Raw genomic sequence first — 20360 nt, 5'->3', positions numbered from 1 at the left:
AACAAGATGATTTTACTTTGCACAGATCTAATGCATATTCTTAAATGAAAATTTGAATAACCTTAAACATGATTAGATCACAAATAAAATCTGAATTTTTATATAGTAAAACACATGTAACTACTTATTTAAAATAATCTTTTTATTTACCCTTTCACTTAATTTAAACTTTGATATTAATATTGTGATTCCCACTTTTCTTTTTGTGTTTATGCTATACATTTTTTTTATTTTTACCTAGCTATCTTTTATTGTTTTTAGTGCTTTCCTTTTAACCTTGTCAAAAGATATGACATTATTTTATCTTTTTTACTCAATTTTAAAATGTAATCTAACAATAATTTAACTGGACTCATAACCAATAAGTTTTGTCTTGAGGCTTTGTCTTACTTAATATCCTTTTTTCTTATTCTTCCTGGTTGGTTCCTTTTCCCCAATATTTTCTATATAAACTGTTTATTTTCTCCCAACCTAGTGGTTCATACATATAAATTCTGCTTTCTAGTCTTCTAATATTACATTTAACCACATTTAACATTACATTTAACGTTAGAATTTGGTACTCCCACCTCAACCCAGAACATGAAAGAAAATTAAATATATATATATATTTGTATTTTTAAAAAGTAGGAATTTCTATTGACCTAAAACTGACAAATTTCCCAGAAAAAAGTAGGCAGGTGAGAGTTCATGTGGTTAACAAAGATCAATCTCGTGAACTACAACCAGAGATTTTCAAAACTGGTGTACCGCAGCAGACAGACCAGTGTGCTGCAAACAAATTTTAAAACATGCAATATCTGACTCTTTAGTCTGGGGCACTCATCTCTTTTCCGTTAGACTGTCAAATGAAAAAAATGACAACAGCCAACACAATAGCCGTCTGGTGTGAATGAATCAAAATTATACTTATTTTTTTCAGATCAGTAAAAATATATTTTTGGTGTGCCACAAAAATTTAGTAATTAGTTTACGTGTGCTATGAGATGAAAAGGGTGAAAATCACTGGTTAAAACCATTCCAACAGACTTCTGCCCCCACTTGAATATACTCCCCAGTTCACATGTAATAAGCAGAATAAATATACTCTCCCACTTAAAAGATGCCCAAGTCCTTGATTCGCAGAACCTGTATGTTAGGTTACCTGGCAAAAGGGAAATGAAGCAGGAAATGGAATTACGTGAGCTAATCAGTTGGTTTTAAAATAGGGAGATTATCCTGGATTGTGTAGGTTTGCCTGTTAAGAATTAGTAGGAAGGATAAGGCAGAAGAGAGAACCGGAGAAGGCAGCTAGTGAAGAACTCAGCACAATTGTTATTGTTTGAAGATGCAGAGATGAAGGGGCCCAAGAGACAAGGAACTAGGCCTGCCTCTAGACACAAAATAACAAGGAAACAGATTTTCTACTAAAGCCTTCAAAGGCAAGGCAGCCCTGCCAACACCTTGATTTTGGTGTAGGGACATCCACTTCAGGCTTCTGAAGTATAGAACTATAAAGCAATATACTTCTGTCATTTTAAGCTACTAAATTTGTGGTTATGTGTTATAGCAGCCAGAGAAAACTAATATACCATTGCCCTGGAAAATCACGGATACAGATGAAATTATACCAAAAAATAAACTTTCCTGGTATTTTTCTCTTCTGACCCACAGAAGAGAAAAATACAAATAATGCAAAAAAAAAAATAATTTATAAAGAAACAGAGTTAATAGAGGAGTCAGAAAATAACTTCAAAATAAGTATATTTTATATACGTAGAAAGATAAGGGTGTAAATAAGACTCATGAGATAAAAACAGATCATTATAAAGGTTTGAAGTTTTTGATATGAAAAGCACAATTACTGATATAAAAATAAACTACAATCACACACAGGTAAAAAGTAAGTTATTGAGCTAAATGATCATGATAAAAAACATATGCAAATACTGTAAAAACATTTTTAAAATAAAAAATAGTAAGCGGAATGGAGCAAAACACTTTTATCTACCAGCAGTTTCTAAGGAAGAATATAATAGTGTTCAGGAAAGAAAATGTTTAAAGAAATCTATTCACAAGAGACAAATGAGAGCCTCTCTGAATAAAAAAAAGAGCAAACAATGAAGGATATATTCTTCCCAAAGGAAAAAATAAATGCATAAGGGTACAAGAAAGATAGGGAACGGTGTGCACAAGATTAAGTGAAATGTTTGTTTAAATGTAGCAACTATTAAGTGGAAGAAGAAGAAGGGAGAAGAAGAAAGGAGAGAAAGAATGGGAAAGAGGCAAGGAGGTGATGGAGGAGGAAGAGGCCACAAAGAAAAGGAGGCAGAAATATTTCATATAATAACCCTCAAAACAGAATTCAAGATAAAACTTACAAATGAGTTGGAACAAGGTTAGGTCAGAGAAAAAGGGGAAAAATGGGGAAGAAAGATAATGATAAATTTTGGACCTTTTGAAAAAGATATCTGTAAATATATATGTTAAAAACTAATCATAACAACTGAAAGAACAGAAATTGAACACAGAACTATCAAAATATGAGCCAAATGAGTTTAGTTAATCTAGCAGAAGATAAGAAAACAAAGAGAATTCACGATAAAGAGAAAAACACAAAATGAGATGACAGATGTCGGAAATGGATGTTCACAATGAGTGTGAATGAGCTAAATTTTCCTATTCCCAAACAGAGACTGCATGAAGGGATCACATATAAGAAAACAAAGTATTATACCTAAGTTTCTTTTTCCTTTCCTTTAATGGATCTATGAAGGAGTTTGCACAAATAGCCAAGAAAAAAATGACAAAAAACCCCAAACTTTCCAAGTGTACATCTAGATGTCACATAAAGTTATAATAAGGAGAATTATGTGGCATGGGGACAGAAATAGGTAAAAAGATCAGTTAAACATAATTAAGCAGTAAACATACACATTCAAATATGACATATAATTTCAAAACAATGAAAAAATTCTCAAATTATCTGCATTTAAGTATTTAAAATTTTTGATTATTATAAGATAATTTGTCGTAGACTAAAACTTATGAGGACAAGTTTGTTGAAAATGTATGTTAAATATCAGATATTATACACTTATTGACTAATATAATTGAGTCATAGCAATATGATACCTCATAGGTCAAGTAATAATTTCTTTGTCTTCATAATATTGGGTGAATTATGTGGGAGTAACATAATGCCGACAAGAGGTGAGAGTAATGCATAACAATAATAATATTGCTAATTACACTGCTGTAATAATGTCATAATAAAAATGCTACTAGCTCTTCTGCAACATAACTTGTCCTTAAAGCATTGTAAACAGAAGCATTATGGCTATTCAGTATTACTCTTGATGCATGGCAGTATGATGGAGAGCTAGTCTGACAATTACTGGCTCAAGTGAAAAGAAATGTGTTACATTATTCTTAGATTCATTGCTATGTTTTTTTCAATATTGAAACCCCCCTAATTTTATTCATGCCAGTATCAGAGAGTATGTGCAAAGAAAGTAAGTAATTTTAATCAACATTATTCCCTATTCTTTAACTTTTTTACTAATGTGTCCAAAGTATGGAAAATTGTTTAAGAAGATCTTAAACTATCCAGAAATAAAAATGAGCCTTTCAAATATGTGAAAATAATTTTAACCTGAAAATTGCTTTGGGGAACCTTTAAATGTTCCTACGTATTGCTAACAGTCTGTGAAAACTTCTTGATGCATTTTTAATGAATGGTATTTATTATCAAATACAGGATTGCATATTCTATCAGCAGGGTAGTTGAGTTGGCAATAACAAAATTCAAGTGTTTAATAATGACACAGAGACTCCCATATTTTAGTATTATAACCTCGGGATTCACAGAATGTTAGATGCAGAGCACTTCTGCTTTATAAAAGCTGTTTGCATGGACACATTGTGGCTTTTCTATCTACTTAACAAACATATTGGCTTCTTCATCTCTTTTGAATTTTTGAGAATAATTTTTAAAATCTAGATGTAATAGAAATCTTATATGCTGGAGAATACTGTATGAATGAAAGCCAAAACCACTTGCCACTAATTCTTTACTCTGAACAAGTATAGTTTTCTTGATTCTGAGATAGTGATGAGAGAGATTATGACAAATATTTCATTTGACAATGAAAAAATCACATCAATAAGGTTATTTCTAGGCACTTACATTAGAATCTTTTTTGTTACTCTGTGTAATATTTTATTAAGTAAGGCATTCTATTCTAATCCACCCCTACCAAATCTACATTTACACTTATCCTCACCCCCAAAGAAAAGCCATCTCACACTTTTCTCCAGAGATTAACTACAAAGGGTTAAACAAAATCTACCCTGACAATACTAGAAACAGTTCTCTCTTGGTGTGTGTTGGTTCATTGCTCCACGGGGCATAGCAGATGTTGTGTCTGGTAGTAAGAAGGGCCCAGGAGGTGTGGCTGTCAATCACTTGTTTTTTTTTTCTGTTTTTTTTTTTTTTCTTTTTCCTAACTACAGGCTAAGCTATGGATCTGAAGCCCAACTAAAACAATCTGCCTCAGCTGGGGTGTGTGAGGTATCAATAACCCTTGGCAGAGGTGTCAAGAGCCTTGCTGGAACTGAACTACCCTGCTGACCAGATGCTTAGCAAGTTAACAAGATAGCACTGCGCATTCACCACTTTTCCAACACAACAATTAACACAACTGGGAAATCACTGCACTGCTATTGTGGGGGAAAATGTTATCGAAGATGCCTTTTATGGAGCAGAGGCAAGTAAACTTTAAAGTACTCATCAGGGAGGATGAGTATTTTAAAGTTTCAAGGCCAGGAGGTGCTTTTGCTAGATAAATGAGTTAACTGAAAAATAGAACTATTATTGAAAGTACTTTCTCCATACATTTATATAAATAATTTGTGAGTACACTAAAACTATATTCAATTTCATCTTTACAAATACTGATGCTTTATATTTGCCAATAATACAATCTAGCACATTGCCTCAAAGGAGATCAAGACTAAACTTGGTTTAAGAATATAACTTAAATAGGTTGTTTTGCTGAGGTGAAAATGTATAAAACTTAAAAGAGTAAAGCAATCAAATTACTCGACTAAAACAAAAATATCCCTTTTAAAAGACTGTATAACAAGTTGACGTGTTTCCTGCCCTGAAAATACTTTAGGTTTGTTTTCCAAGTTATATCACCTTAAGGTTATTCTCTATGCTCTCATTCATAATTTCATTAGATAGTGATTATATAAATTTTTCTGGAAAATAGATTATATACCATTTCTAGAAAAATACACAGTATGCCACAAAACATGAATATTAGCTTTAAACAATTTAATGTTGTTTGTCTTTGCTTTGAAATTCAATAATGCCATCAGCCTGTAAGACCTCTCAGAGCCAGCATTTCACACAGTGAAAGCAGCTTTCTGTTACAAAAGCACAGCAGCTGTGGCTCCCGCAGATACCCTTAAAGACAGATATAATAAAACACTGGGAGGGAGTAGGTCGACACAGGAGCATGAAATGGACGAGATGAAGCCCCTTTGTCACAGCCAAACAGGCTATACAGTTACTATAGTAACATACAGTATTAAACTCCAGGTGGATTGACTTAATCTTCCTCAAACAAAATACAAAGGTTAACAAAAACCAAACCAATAATGACAATAATCACTCTACCCAAATATTTTTCAAGACGTTGTTATTTTTTGTTTGGTCTGGATGGATGAGGGAGAGGTACGCGGAATCATGTACTGATTTGAAGACACAATCCTGGAAGTTATTGGTGTCAAGAAAGAAATGCATTATCAAACAACTTGAATAAGTCCAAGGACTCAAGCAGCAAGGAAAGCAAAGGGACAGTGCCAGAACAATTAGACTATGTGGGTTCTCAGGCCCAGTTTTTTCTATACTCATCACATTTTTGTCAATCGGTGAGATCATATGTGGTAATATCTCTGGTACTAAATTCATTGATAATTCAGCAATTTCCTAACTTGGGCTAAAGAGTTTCAGGCTCCATCTGTTTTAGTCTGTGTTCTCAGAAAATAGCAACTCTGAAATAAGAGCTAGGGAACTATTCTAAGGAACACAGTCAAAAAAGCTACAAAAAAGGCAAATGAAAAATCACAAACAGAACTCTAATTTTTAAATATTGTAAGGGAAATAAATCCAAGCGTTTAGGCTACACAATAATCTCTCACTTGGGGCAGATGTCCAGTCCTGCTTATTCCTTCTTGTAGGTGTTGTACTTACTGTTACTATTTTGCCGTGATCATCAACTGTTTCTTATATAAATCATTCCTATAGGCTAAACCTCACAAACTTTTTATTCTACCCAACTGTCACTCTCTTTCTCTCTCTCTCTCACACACACACACATACACACACACACACACACACACACATCTTAGTCTCCTCTGTGTCTGTAAATACCTAGTTATTGTGGCTCTATATTCAAATGTTAAATTTCATGTCTTTAATGTAGATACAAACTTGCAGTTAAAAATAAGCCTTAACATGCAGATATTTGCATTTTGGATTAATCCAGTTATCACTGGAATTGCTCCTTCTGAATACAGCATTAATGATCTGAAAGAGTTAAGAGACTTTCTCTGAACCTTAATTTATGCCATGGAGTTAGGCACGAGGGCAAGCTGGACTCAACAGGAATATTTTCAGTAGGTTTTAGCTAACACTGTGAGACATACATTTAATGGATTTAGTTTGGGTAAACAACCTTTGTCTAGACAGCCCAAATGTCACAGGTATTGGTGCTCATTTTAAGTGGTAACATCTATGCAAATAATTGCAAAGTTTCATTTTGTTCCTTGTACTGATATTTTATGAACTAAGGTTTTCAACAATATCAAGAGCTGAATGTACACTCACAAGTGGTAGTTTTAGTCATAGACCTTTCTTACCAATGACTCTTGTTTGACAACATGGGAACAGTTAGGGTTTAAATTGTACTCTGAGATTTATGATGTGGTTGCTGAGGAGGGTTGAGATTTCTAGTAGTGTTCAGAAATCTAGAAAACAGCTGTGGAAAGGAAGAGCAATGGATAGCAGACTTTGGAAAAGCAAAGAAAAGAGCAAAATCTCTTACTTGTTATAAGTAAAGATATCTATTCTTTAAACTTATTTAATATATCCAGGCATATAAGAAATATAAAATTTTGAGAACTAGAACAGCAGAATAAAGTTTATTTAATTTTCTTATAATTTATAACTAAAGATATTTTATATTAAATGTTTTATTTTATTAATTAAAGATCATATGGATTTTGTTAGTTATGCTTACGTTCATCCATAAATTATTTACTGTTTACTTATTATATTTTTGAAGAATGCTAAGAATTGGTGGGGAAAAAAACAGTACTTGATATATGGAGGCATTGAAATGGATATAGAGATTCTGAAGTTAGAACTATAAATGTAATTGCACAAAACTGTCCATAGTGATGGCATGATGCACCCTCCAACTGGGCTTATTTTATAATAGATGCACTATGCTTATTTGGGGTTCTTCATAGATTCTAAAATTCTAGGAAAGAAACAGCAATATAAGTAATGTATTCCTTATCTATAAAATAGTAAATTAATAATTTTCTGTAGGTTGAAAAAACAATTTCAAATCATTAACAGTAAATTCTGGAAAATCTAATTCTCTGATGTAATAGAACTTATAAAAATAAGTGTAAGTTCATTTCTTTTCAGACGTAATTTCATTCTAAAGAGAAATGCACTTAAACTTTTTACATAAAAACATGGATGGGTGGGGCAGGGGGCGTGGTGGGGTGAAAATAGAGACAATTGTACTTGAACAAGTAAAAAAATGTTGCTTGAAAAACATTCAGCTTTTTATGTATGTGACTTTCTATTCTTCATTATTTTAATTTTGTTAAGAACAGTGTATCACTAAGGTAGTCATTTATTGTGCTGGTTGATAATATTAGAACCCTCCCCCAGAAAAAATAGAACAATAAAAAAGACATAGGGTCCTGACCACTATCACTGCATAAAATGTTGTCTTAGATGAAAATGACTCATTGATATCCTCTTCATATACTGCAACATCTGTTATTTATTCTTTATTTTCTCCCTTTTACTATTTAATCCACAGTCCACATTTTACCAGAAAGTCTGGGGGTTCAAACCAGCAATTAAGAACCAAGGGCTCCAATAGCTCAGACAAATATTGTGTATCTGCTCCACTGTATAAGCTGCTCACAGAGAAGAAAAAAATAAACGCATTTTTAAAAGATAAATTACTCTGATTCATAAAAATTCACATAATGGTTAATATTTCATATAGAGCATTTCTGTCATCACCATTCAAAGAAATAAACAAGGAAAGGAAAAGTTGCAAGTCATGTTTTTAGTGCTATCATGTGTCAGACTCTTAAAATTGCTGTAATTTTCACCTCAGGCATCCCAGAGCACTCAGTAAAACATCCAGGATGAAATCCATAACAATCTGCAAACTCCAGCACCCTTCCCTCAAGCCCTGTGGGACACCCCAAACTCCTTACATTCTGTTACAGTGATTTTTAACCATTTTCATCTCACCGCACACACAAATTAATTACTAAAATTCTGCAGCACACCAAAAATACAATTTTTGCCAATCTGATACAAAATAGGTATAATTTTAATTCACTCACTCGTGATGGCTATTTTTGGTTGGCTGCTGTCAATTTAGTAATTTGACAATTTAAGGGAAAAGAGGTCAGTGCCCCAGACTAAACAGTCAGGTAGTGCATGTTTTAAAAATTCTTGCAGCATACCGGTTGAAGATCACTGTTCTGATGACATCCTCCACAACTTGGCTCTGACCTCTCTGAGCATTCCATCAGATTAACAGGGCCTCCTTCATCTGATTCCTTCTGGATACATGAAATAAGAATCAGAAACAAATGACTGAAACCATCAAGTCAATTTAGATATAGAACAAATGTTTTTAATGACCCTATGGATAGCACCGAAAGTTCCTTCATTTCCAAAGGAATGATGTGAACTAAAGGTTCCAGTCAGCTTAATAAGCAAAGATAATTCTTACATGCTCTGTACGATGGACATGCCTGTGAACATGCAGCAAAGAGTGGTTGAGTGCGCTTATTTATATAATAATAACATTTAATAAGGCCAAATTAATTACTTAGTACCTCCCCCCACACAAGAAACATAAGCCCCTCTAGAGGCTGCTTCTAATCTCTAATTACATCTACCTCAGAAAGTTCTGGAAACTCAAAATGATGGAAGTTGTAACCATCATCATGCTAGTTTTCTTTCTTACCCCTCTCAAATAGAAATGAGGTTTGCAATGACTTCTGCATATATATTGAGCCATATTCACAGTGAGCAAACTGCTTCCTGGATACCTGTAAAAGCTGACCTTTGTTTTAATAGAGTGAATGGAGATACCCTTATGTCCAGAAATTTTCCATGGAATTTTGTTAACTAATTTGTTAATGACTTCATTGCTGGACTGTTCCATTTTTCAATCTTCTCTCTAAATATGAAAATATAAAAATGGGTATCAGACATCTTAACAGCCGTCACATTCAAAGGGGAACCCTAAGTGCTTTTCTGCTTTGAGTAATAAATAGAGCCTCTACTTTAGAGTCTGCCTTGCAAGTAATGGCCAGTAAATATCAGAGATGTAAAAATTCTCCAGAAAACATGAAAACAGTAGGGTTGTAATTTCTGAATGAAATCTGAAGCCCCAGTTGTTTACCCACATTTGCACTCTGCACAATCAATCATCCTTAGTATTCTATGTAATTTATAACATATTCATTATTAGAGCATGAGCCTTGTGGGCTCTGGGCCTATGTCTGTTCCATTCACTCTCCCACCTTATTGATTGGCATAATAGCCGACGCACAGTAGATATTCAGTGCTTATTTGATCAATAAACAAATGATGAAATTACTGAACTTGACATAATTTCCTACAGCTGACTAAATATATGGAAAAGAACATTTTATTACCCATTTCAGTAGACTTGAATTGAAATCCATTTTAAAAAACAGATTTAAATGCTTGGTTTGCCTTAAGGAGTGTAGAATTCATAGTAAGGATACGGGAAGTTTATAATTTTCTTTATTCATAAAATAATGTTCTCTCTTTGCATATATATAACAAGGTTACTGTCAAAGAAAATTTCAGAGATAAATTTGTTACAAAAAGGAATATTTATTGGCAAAAGCAAAATGTTTATAAGGGAATTGTCCAAAACACTGGCTCCTTCAACATGATTTGAAGCAAATTTCTAAAGGGAAATAGCCAAATGCAAGGTTATCAAGGTGGAAGAAAAACAGATGTTTTCTCAAATGATTGTCTTATTTTCCACTGTCTTCACCCATCTGTAGATGTCTGTACTGCACAGTCAGGATTAACTTTGCTTAGAAGTTGGCCACTTTGGGGAAAGGACTAGTGTTCATTGATTTGGAGGACTGGTGTTAGACAGGAGTTTCTCTTTTGTTTGTTGTAGTTTATCCCATAATGCAAAGGTGTTTGGTTGCTTGTATGCTTCATTTTTATTTCTGACTGAGCTATGGTATGTGTAGGCATGATGCAGGCAGGGCAAAATGTCAATTTTGCTTTTACTGTAGTTCTGTGGCCAGAAAATAAATTATTAAAACTATTTACTGCATGCCTCATGTTAGTCTATCAAGTCTGTTTGCAATGCTCTGGATGTTTGTCAGTCTGCCTCAGCCAGGTTGATTGGCCATGAAAAATAAACTGAGGACACTTAAGATTTTTGTTCCTAGCAGTCAATTTGAAGTCCTCTTAGTACACTGGAAAATATGAGTCCACCCTGCCTGCCCCTCTATAATATTATTATATATTATTTTATTATATATTACTATTATAAATGGAATAAAATATTATAGCAGCTATGAAATAATGTATCAGTTTTAGTCCTGTTATTTAGTAAATTTGACATTATATATTTTTTATATTATTTGGCCCATCAAGAAGGATTTAAGAAGTGCCTTCCCTAGTTCAAGGCTCATTTCACCTCCTCTAAAAGTGTTTGTTGAATGAACAAAATTTTATAGAATGCTTACAACAGAAACTATAACCTATATGATCTTATTAACCAAGGTCACCCCAGTAAATTTAATAATAAAAAACTTATTATCCTGGAGACTTCTAGAAAATAGCTTTATTTCCAGGAATTTAATAGGAACACTTAATCAAGGACATTCCTCCACATAAAGAGCTTACTGTTCCGGATATCATCTGACAAAATGTCCTGGAGTAAGACAGCCCTGCTGGTCTGATACTAGGAATTTCCACTGAAGTTGTGATGGCAATCCTTCAGAAAGAACTAGCAAACCAAAAAGAAGAAGAAGAGGAAGAAGAGAAAGAAGGAGAAGGAGAGGGAGAGGGAGGGGGAGGGGAGGGGAGGAGGGGAAGAAGAAGAAGAAGAAACATGGATCACAGAACATCTTGCTGCCCAAAGGGAATTTGTAACACCCCTGGATTTCACATGCATTTCATTTGAAATGAAATTTTCATGGAATGTTTTATGTAAAGTATAACTAAACCTGCCTTCCTTGCTTTGTCACCAATTTATTTGTAACAAATAATTTTTTATGCAGCAGAAAGTGAGTGGTAAGAGGATGTGTATAGGAATAAAGTCTTGGAATGATTATGTTTGTTAAATTCAAATACTGTATCAGCCAGTGAATTCATCATGAATTCTGTTTCTGAGCTTTGACATTACAAAACTCAATTGTTTGGACAAAGTTGGCTGAAAGGCAAACAAGACCATTAAGGGAAACCATATCAGAATGTATACAGAAGGGAAAATTCAAGTTTGCGTTAAGAAAACCAGTGACCACTCCTGTTAAATAGACCAGAGGCACACCAAGAGCAACCATGGAAATTCATGGGGGCATATTTTGGTTGCTACAATGATAGGGAGAATTTTTGGCATTCTATGGAGTACAGGCTAAGAATGCTAGATATCCTAGAAAAAAAAAATAGCATAGCACTGAGTCCTACACAATTTTTCAGTGTTTTGCCAAGAGATTTATGTGGGTGTGAATGACACCTAGAACTTAAATCAATTTTATAAATAAACTCAAGCTATTTATGTAATTTTAACAGAATAGGAACTTTTCAGAAACTGAGCCAATATATAAAATGATGGAAGTATGCCCGTTATTTCCTCCAAACTGATAAAAGTTATTTACCATTTAGCAACATAGTTCATACCCGGGGCAATGCCACTTATCCTTGCAGTGCTACTGCAACACACCCAAGTAAGTCTACTTTAGTAGCTGGTGCTCTGTGCACAAATCAATGATACAGCCTTACAGAGGTGTAACTTTAAGTAATGCAGAGACATAGACTGACTCTGGCAGCTCTGAGACATCGGCAGCTCTGAAATGATGTGTTATCATATACTTCTTAATCTACATTCCAATGTAGGAATAGCAATGGGATAACATGCTCCCAGAACACATTATACTGTAGTTCAATGCTCTGATGATTTCACCAAAACGACTCTGGTTCTTTTCTGCCTTTTTTTTTTTTTTTTTGTCTCTGTGGCCTCTCCAGCACTTCTGTTTTCTGTCTGTTATTCTGGGGTAGAGTTAGAATTCACGTTCCTGTCTTCATTGTCTGTCAACTTTCCTCCTCCAGCAAATGCATAAGCTGCTCTCATTGCTTCTTATCCAAGAGCAGGAAACACTTAAAGCTGAAGACTGCATTAATGACCCACTGGATCTTCACTAGAAACTTTCTGAGTGCATGCTGCTTAGTTTTGCACGTGTTTGCAAGAAAAACTATGCCCATCAAAATATTAACCACTGTCACACTGAATGCTGTTAAGTTTCAGGATTTTTGAGAAATGAATTTAAAGTCTTTTATTTTGTTATTTGATTCATGCAATATAACCATGTGCATGAATTACTGACCACAGGACCTAGTAAAAAGTAAGTATTTTGTCAATTATTGTTATTACTCTGATTACCAGCTCTTCTTGTTGCTCTTCCAGATACTCAAGATAAGAGCACTTTGCACCTTGATTCCAGGAAAGAATCACCTTTTAGTTTTTGCAAGTTTTATAAAGACGTGTAAGTTGCTTTAGAAGGAATCCATAAGATAACAGTTGTAATATTTGTAGGTTTTACTTGTCGACAGTTGTGACAGTAAAGTGGGGCTGTAAACTACATAGACATTTTAGATAGAATAGGCTTCTTTAAGTCTTAAGATAAACTCTTTAATTCTCCTCTGTAAATAATAAGACAAATTAAATTTTTGAAGCACCCATGCTTGTTTCTAAATTATCTTAATGTATAGACTAAATAATAATTAAAGAAGTGTAAAACAATCTGGAAGAAACAGAGATTATACTATGATGGGTTTTTGCCTTAGAGTTAGGCTTCAGTTCTTCTTTTGATATTTGTCTTAATATACAGTGTGATTTGGAGACCTGGACCCATTTTCCTTTTCTTTTTGTAATGGCTGGGCTTCTTGGTGACAAATGACCCTGATGACAAAGCATATGTTAGCATCAGCAATGAAATAAGTTAAAGTTTTCTTTTATACTTATGGAACACAATAGACACCATACAAGTATGACTACACATTAGCTAAAGCAATGTGAACAATCCAGGTTTTTCTCTATCAAAATATCTTTGGTAAGATTTTCAAATTACCTTTAAAATTAGTCTATATTGGGTTTATTGTGAGATTTCTGAGAAGTACTGAAGTGATTTCAAAATGTCTCCAATACAAATTCTTTATGGATAAGAGTGTGAATTACATGGGAAACTGTCCATGGCCAGATGTGGCCAAATGTCATGTGTAGGAGTTCTGGGGGACTCAGAACTTTGGGGGTTAATTTTTTCTTTTTTTTCCTTTTTATTGAATTTTTTGGGGTGACACTGACTGACAAAATTATACAGGTTTCAAGTGAACAATCCCACAACACATCATCTGTACACTGTATCGTGTGTTCACCACCTCAGTCAAGTCTCTGTCATCACCATTTATCCCCCTATGCCCTCCTCTACGTCCCCCCATCCCGTCCCCTATGAGTTTTTATTTGTTTGTTTGTTTGTTTGTTTGTTCCTTTGTTTTTTTCTTGTTTGTTCATTTGCTGCTTTCAGTTTTCTATCCCACACATGAGTAAAATCATATAGTTCTTAACTTTTTCTGTCTTATTTCATTTAGCATAATATTCTCAAGGTCCATTCATGTTGTCACAAATGGCAGTATTTTATCTCTTCTCATAGCTGAGTAGTATTTCATTGTACACATGTATCACAGATTCTTTATCCAGTCCTCAATTGAAGGACACTTCAGTTGTTTCCATGTCTTGGCCACCATGAATATGGCTGCAATGAACAAAGTTTCATTTGCAAATAAATGTTCAAAATTTTCAGGTAGATATTCAAAGGAGGGGTTGCTGGGTCATATGGTAATCTATTTTTAATTTTTTTCCATAGTGGCTGTACCAGTTTACATTCTCACCAGCAGTGAATGAGGGTTTCTATTTCTCTACAACCTTTACAACACTCATTATTACGTGTCTCGTTGATAATAGCCATTGTAACCAGTGTGAGGTGGTATCTCATTGTAGTTTTGATCTGCATTTTCCTAATAGCTAGTGAAATTGAGCATCTTTTCATATATCTATGCCACCATCTTGGCTGGAAGCCTGGGGTCAACTTTTTCACGAATGCTGACATGTTCAATTATAAAGAGATCTTTGACACCTTGACCATGAGCAATTGCCACAATGCAAATTTTAACATTTTTGAAAGGGAGTTGTGGAAAGCACAATAAAAAAAAATAAGCAAAACTTCCCAGATCCTTCTGGGATTTGACAAATAGACAATGATATTCAAGGTTTCTACAAGTCCCCAAAGTCCATAATTGTTTTTGAATTATTGGAATTTTTGAGTTTGGAAGTTTTATGTGATGTCTAACGGCATCGTTAAAATGCTTTCAAAAGAGGACTGGTAAATGATGGGTGATATACACATGACAATTGTTGTCATATAGGTATATCACCCAAAAGGCAAAGATACCTCAAAAGAAAATTTGCTTATCAATTCAAGCATGCAAACTGCATTTAGGGGAAAAAAGATTTCCCCCCTGTATACTAAGGCAAAACTATAATTGAAATTATTTTCATTATTTTTACTACTAATAATATTTGAATGCTATGCAGTATTTTCTCTTGTAGCAAGGTTAAAATTTAAGTTTCAATCCATTTCTTGTCAAAATCCAATTCCCATTTTAAGAGTTCATAGCAGCTATAACCAGCAATTTTAACAATGAGGGTGTCCTTAACATATAAATTATATACATTTGCCATGGGGTAAACATTAATTTGTTTAATTAATATCCACTTGTTAGACTTCTTATAAAAATTATTCTGTAATGGAGATGCTATGTGCCAATTTTTTTGTAGTTTTTGGTCATTTTAAGTCTATAAAATATAAAGGTACTGCATGGTCTTCATGGCCAACATACAAGTTTAAAGTTCAATTAACAACAACAACAACTTAAAATATTAATATACATTACAACTTATAAATCACATTTGTATTATAATAACATTTAAAAATTTGTCATAAAAATGGATTGTTCCTCAAATTAATATAATTCTTATTTCAATTTTCTGAGTCCAATTGAGAATTTCTTTCCAAATGCATTAAATTATTTAGAATGAGTCATTTTAAATTAAATAGATATTCTGCAGAATAAATTTCTCCTACATGTTAAGGTTCTCTCCATCTACATATTAAACTTATGCCCTTTTTGAAGACTTCTTTCATCATTAAAATATATGTCTTGTGTGGAATTTCTTATGGTATCAGGGCAGAAGAAGATTTTTTATAAGACTTTGTACAGGTTAATGATGTTTGTGAAAAAGACAGGTAAATAAAAGTGAGGCTGGTCACTACTAGCTTAAGGTTCTTATTTTCAGTTTAGCACACTGCACTCAGATCAGAAAGGAAATTTATAATAAATCACCTTAAGAAATACATCCAACAAGAAATGTTGCTCTTAAGTGTTAGTAGATTATGCTTATTCTAGAACATTTAACAACAAAATCACTGTACAGTATTTTGTTGATTATGCCAAAGCAAGTGTATTGAGAAATCACTGCCTTTTTCATGTCTCTAATGCCTGATTTATTTGGGGCAAAGGGAAAACAAGAAAGGAAACATTTCTAGAAAAGCCACTTTAGTAATATCTGAGACAACACCATTCTTATTTCACTGGGATTTTATTTCATTCTTGCAGGCTTAACATCTCACTGCATGAACAAAGAAAATATCATGTGAAAAGGGCTTCAGGCTAGCTACTTCCAAAAGGATTCAACCTTCTGAGTGCTATCAATATCATCCACACACCCACACAGTTAGCACTTTTGAATACATTTACTGAAAACCATTAATAAAGCAACAATCTTAGTCTGGTTCTTAACCATGTGTCACAGTGAAATAAGTTCATGTAAATCTGTGAACTGCACGACAATGATCAAATTAACAGTCATTTCAAGAAAAAATGCCCCTCAGGCTGAAAAATAATTAGTAGTCTCTCACTATCTTTTCCTCCTAATAAAAATCACGATATTATTGTTGACTGTGCTAATAAAACACCTCCCGTGACCCTGATGTAGCTTGATGTAAAATGTAAGGACTGTTCTATTGTGCAGTCTCACACATGTTTTATTGAACATTTCCATTTGGCTCTTCATCTGGGAACACAAGGGCCCATAGAAGCTGAAGAACTTTTGTCACAGTGTAATGCAGCTCTCACTTGTTTATTGCTGCAGTTAATAAAAACACCCACTCTGAAATTCGTTATCTCTGAAATTTAACTTTTAACTGCATATGCTGAATATTCAGGGCTTTGAATATGAGCAGGAACAGGAGTAAGGAACAGAAAAAGCAAATAGAAAAAGCCTCTTTGGTGCATAAAGCAGTTCAAGGTCAGCACATATGCTGCCTTAGATGTTAAGTCTGGGGTTTTGATTTTTAGAAACACATGATACTGAGGAAGGCATAATCGTCAGGTTGCTCAACAAATTTTTCTTTTGGTTATTTATATCTACTCCACAATTATTTCTTGAATGCTTTTTGTGCAAAATGGCATTATAGGTTTCTTAGGGCCAGAATAAAGTAAATACATAATCCCTGTCCTTAAGTTGCTTATCAAAGATATGACAGATTGGTTTTTTGTGCTGAAGTACATGATGAGCTAACGTTGGTTATTGATGTTTCTAATATATGGATTGAGGATGAATGTCAGTTATATTTAAAGAAACAAACAAAACAAAATACAGAAACCTGATAAAGTCAGCCAACTACTGAAGCATGTGAATCAGAACACTGAACAACACATATAGTATATTGATGTCACAATTCAGGAGAAACCTTGTTTGAGAATCAACGCAATTCAATAAAGGCTTTTGAGCATGGCAAGGTGAGAATGATATTGTCTTTTCTCCCAACTATTGGAGTCCAATGAGGAAAATTCACAAACATAAGTAATCATAAATAAGCCAGGATATGACAAATCACTTCAGTGACCGTTAACTCCGTACTGGAAATATTTTGGTTATAATTTTGTAAATTCTTATAATTAAACCTTTAAAGTAATGAGTAATACATATATATCTTGGAAAAACTGGGCATTTCAGGCATACATACAATTTTAAGATAATTTCTATTTTTCAAACATTATTAGAAAACATATTAATGAGAAGACAGTAAGCAACTGGAAAGAGAAAGAAAATATCAAGCTTATAGGAAATATTCCAAAAGTATATGAGAAAATAGAAATTTTGCAAATACAAAGGAAGTTTTGTTTTGCTTACTTTTTATATAAATCGTTTCTCAGCATTCTTCTAAATACCCTTTTCTCAAAGTGTGCTCCAAGGACCACAATGTTAAAAATGTTTTGAAGGTCCAGTAAGTCTGGGACTATTTGGTTAAGCCAAGTTAAATATCTTTAAGACTTTTTTAAAAATATATTTTTATTTATTTATTTTTAGAGAGGGGAAGGGAGGGAGAAAGAGAGGGAGAGAAACATCAATGTGTGGTGGCCTCTCACATACATGCCCTCTACTGGGGACCTGGCCTGCAACCCAGGCATGTGCCCTACTTGGGAGTTGAACCAGAGACCCTTTGATTCGAAGGCCAGAACTCAATCCACGGAGCTACACCAGCCAGGGTCTTTAAGACTTTTTAATATGGTCACATGAACCACAAATCTTTAGAACCAAATGTTCCTCTCAAGGAGCACCTCAAGGGACTGCAGCACTACAGAACAAAGGTTGGGCATGGCCACATCTAATAGTGGATGAGAACAAATGTAGACTCAGGTCCCATCCTTGCAAGAGAGAGTCTGAAAGTCCAGATTTTTAACACACTCCCCAGGTGATTTCCATGTAACTGCCTGACATCAGACCTTGGACTGACATTTGAGAGTCTTTAATAAGACTTGCAAATTTACATTAAAATGCTACAGGTGAGTCAAGGTTCACAAATACTAGTTTCAATATGCTTGCAGATTAAAACACTGTTTCAAAAAGCTTCTCATTGAGCACAAGAAAGTAAATACTTTCATAAACACCCTCTGTTGGAAGAGGAAAATGTTTTCATTCCTTGGGCTGTTCTTCCCTTCTATCTCATAACAATGTTAACCCTTTGGAGAGGAAGGGAAAGAAATTCCTGAATGTCAGTTAGTGTTTGAGAGACCTGGCTGGATATACTTAGCACAATTATCACCTACACTGCCCATCACTTCTTTCTGCTTGGGATGGGTTCCACTGGGCCTTTTTTTTTTTTAAACACAGCAAAATCACCTTCTATCTTCCTCTCCTAGTCTCTAAGTAGCCCAAGTACACATTAAAGATAAATGAGGGAAGTATGTTATTGTTTTAGATATTAAAAGCTGATGGGTGTCCCAATACTAAACACTTTATCCTATGTCATTTCCACTTTAGAAGATACACAGGCTGTTGGGATAAACTATTCCCACTCTGAGTTTTGCAACTTCTTAAGGTCCAACAGGAAACAAATCCATGAAAGTGATAAAGAAAAGCAGTTAAAACTGTCAAGGACCAAGGCAAGAAGCAAGAGGAAAAATGTGTAAAAGTCAAGTTCATAAAATAAATTGTTTTCATCTACTCTCTCCCAAAAGATATGACTGGCATGGCCAGTGTTGACCACAGCACCTGAAATGGCATTGACACTGATCTCTCTGAAAGGTCAGGAGTAGTGCCACTACTATTAGGATAATTTTCTTAATTGTGGGAGAAATGGGTGTTACTGTCTTAATAGCTAATCAGAGTTTTCCATTCTATTTCTCACATTCAGTATTTTCAAACACTAAAAAAACCGTAACTTTTGTTTAGGGAATTCATTCTGTACTTAGGAAACAGTGTAACTTAGAGTTAAAGATAAATCACCACAGCTCAAAAATCTCACCTCAGTTCTTAAAATGATTTACAATGATTTATTAAAGATGCACATTTTTCATCTCGATTTATTTGTAAAATTATTTTTGTAATGCACTTTTCTAAATCAATGTACACTTGGGGAACTAACCTGTTTGTGAAAATTCTTCAGTGTATATAACAAATAAAAATTCTGGATGATTGTAGTCAAGTGAAGGATGAATGAATGAAGAGGACTGATAGACACAAACACAATTCCCCCCACAATTATTCAAGTTCTAGCTGTGAATATTACCTTGATTTGTCACTGTGATATAAAAAGTTTAAATTATGCTAATATGTAGCTATGTTATTGTTTCATTAATCTGTTTATATAACAAATCATCCCATCTTAGTGGCTTAAAATAACACTTTATTACCATCTTTCACATTTCTGTGGATCAAATGGGTTCGACTGGGTGATTTTCACCCGGGGCCTCATGTAGGGTTGCAAACAAATGGTGGCTGGTGCTGGTGTCATCTGAAGGTTTGGTTGGGCTAGACGTCCAGGATGATGGTCAGTTCATTCTGGATGTCACATGAGGGCTCATCTACAGCTGCTGACCAGCCTCTCATGTGTAGCTTCTCATAGGTTGCTAGAGGAAGCATCACATCAAGCAATTCAGGGGAAACTACAGAGCTTTGTATGACCTGGTTTGAAAATCCCAGGGCATCACTTTGCCTTACTCTGTAAGAAAGGGCAAGGCACTAAATCCAGGCAAAATGTAAGAAGAGAAACACTAGACTCTATCTCTTGGTCTGGGAAGCAGTGCATATGCACAAGAAGGGATGGAACTGATAGTATTGAACTTCAACTATTGCCAACTTTTCAATGGTTCTTTCTTCAAAGACAAAACCATGTCTCAAAGCTAAAGAGAGATATATCAG

This window comes from Phyllostomus discolor, chromosome 4 (assembly GCF_004126475.2).
Source record: "Phyllostomus discolor isolate MPI-MPIP mPhyDis1 chromosome 4, mPhyDis1.pri.v3, whole genome shotgun sequence".
Lineage (NCBI taxonomy): Eukaryota > Metazoa > Chordata > Mammalia > Chiroptera > Phyllostomidae > Phyllostomus > Phyllostomus discolor.
The sequence above is the reverse complement of the archived record's forward strand: the minus strand, read 5'-3'. Positions refer to the sequence as shown.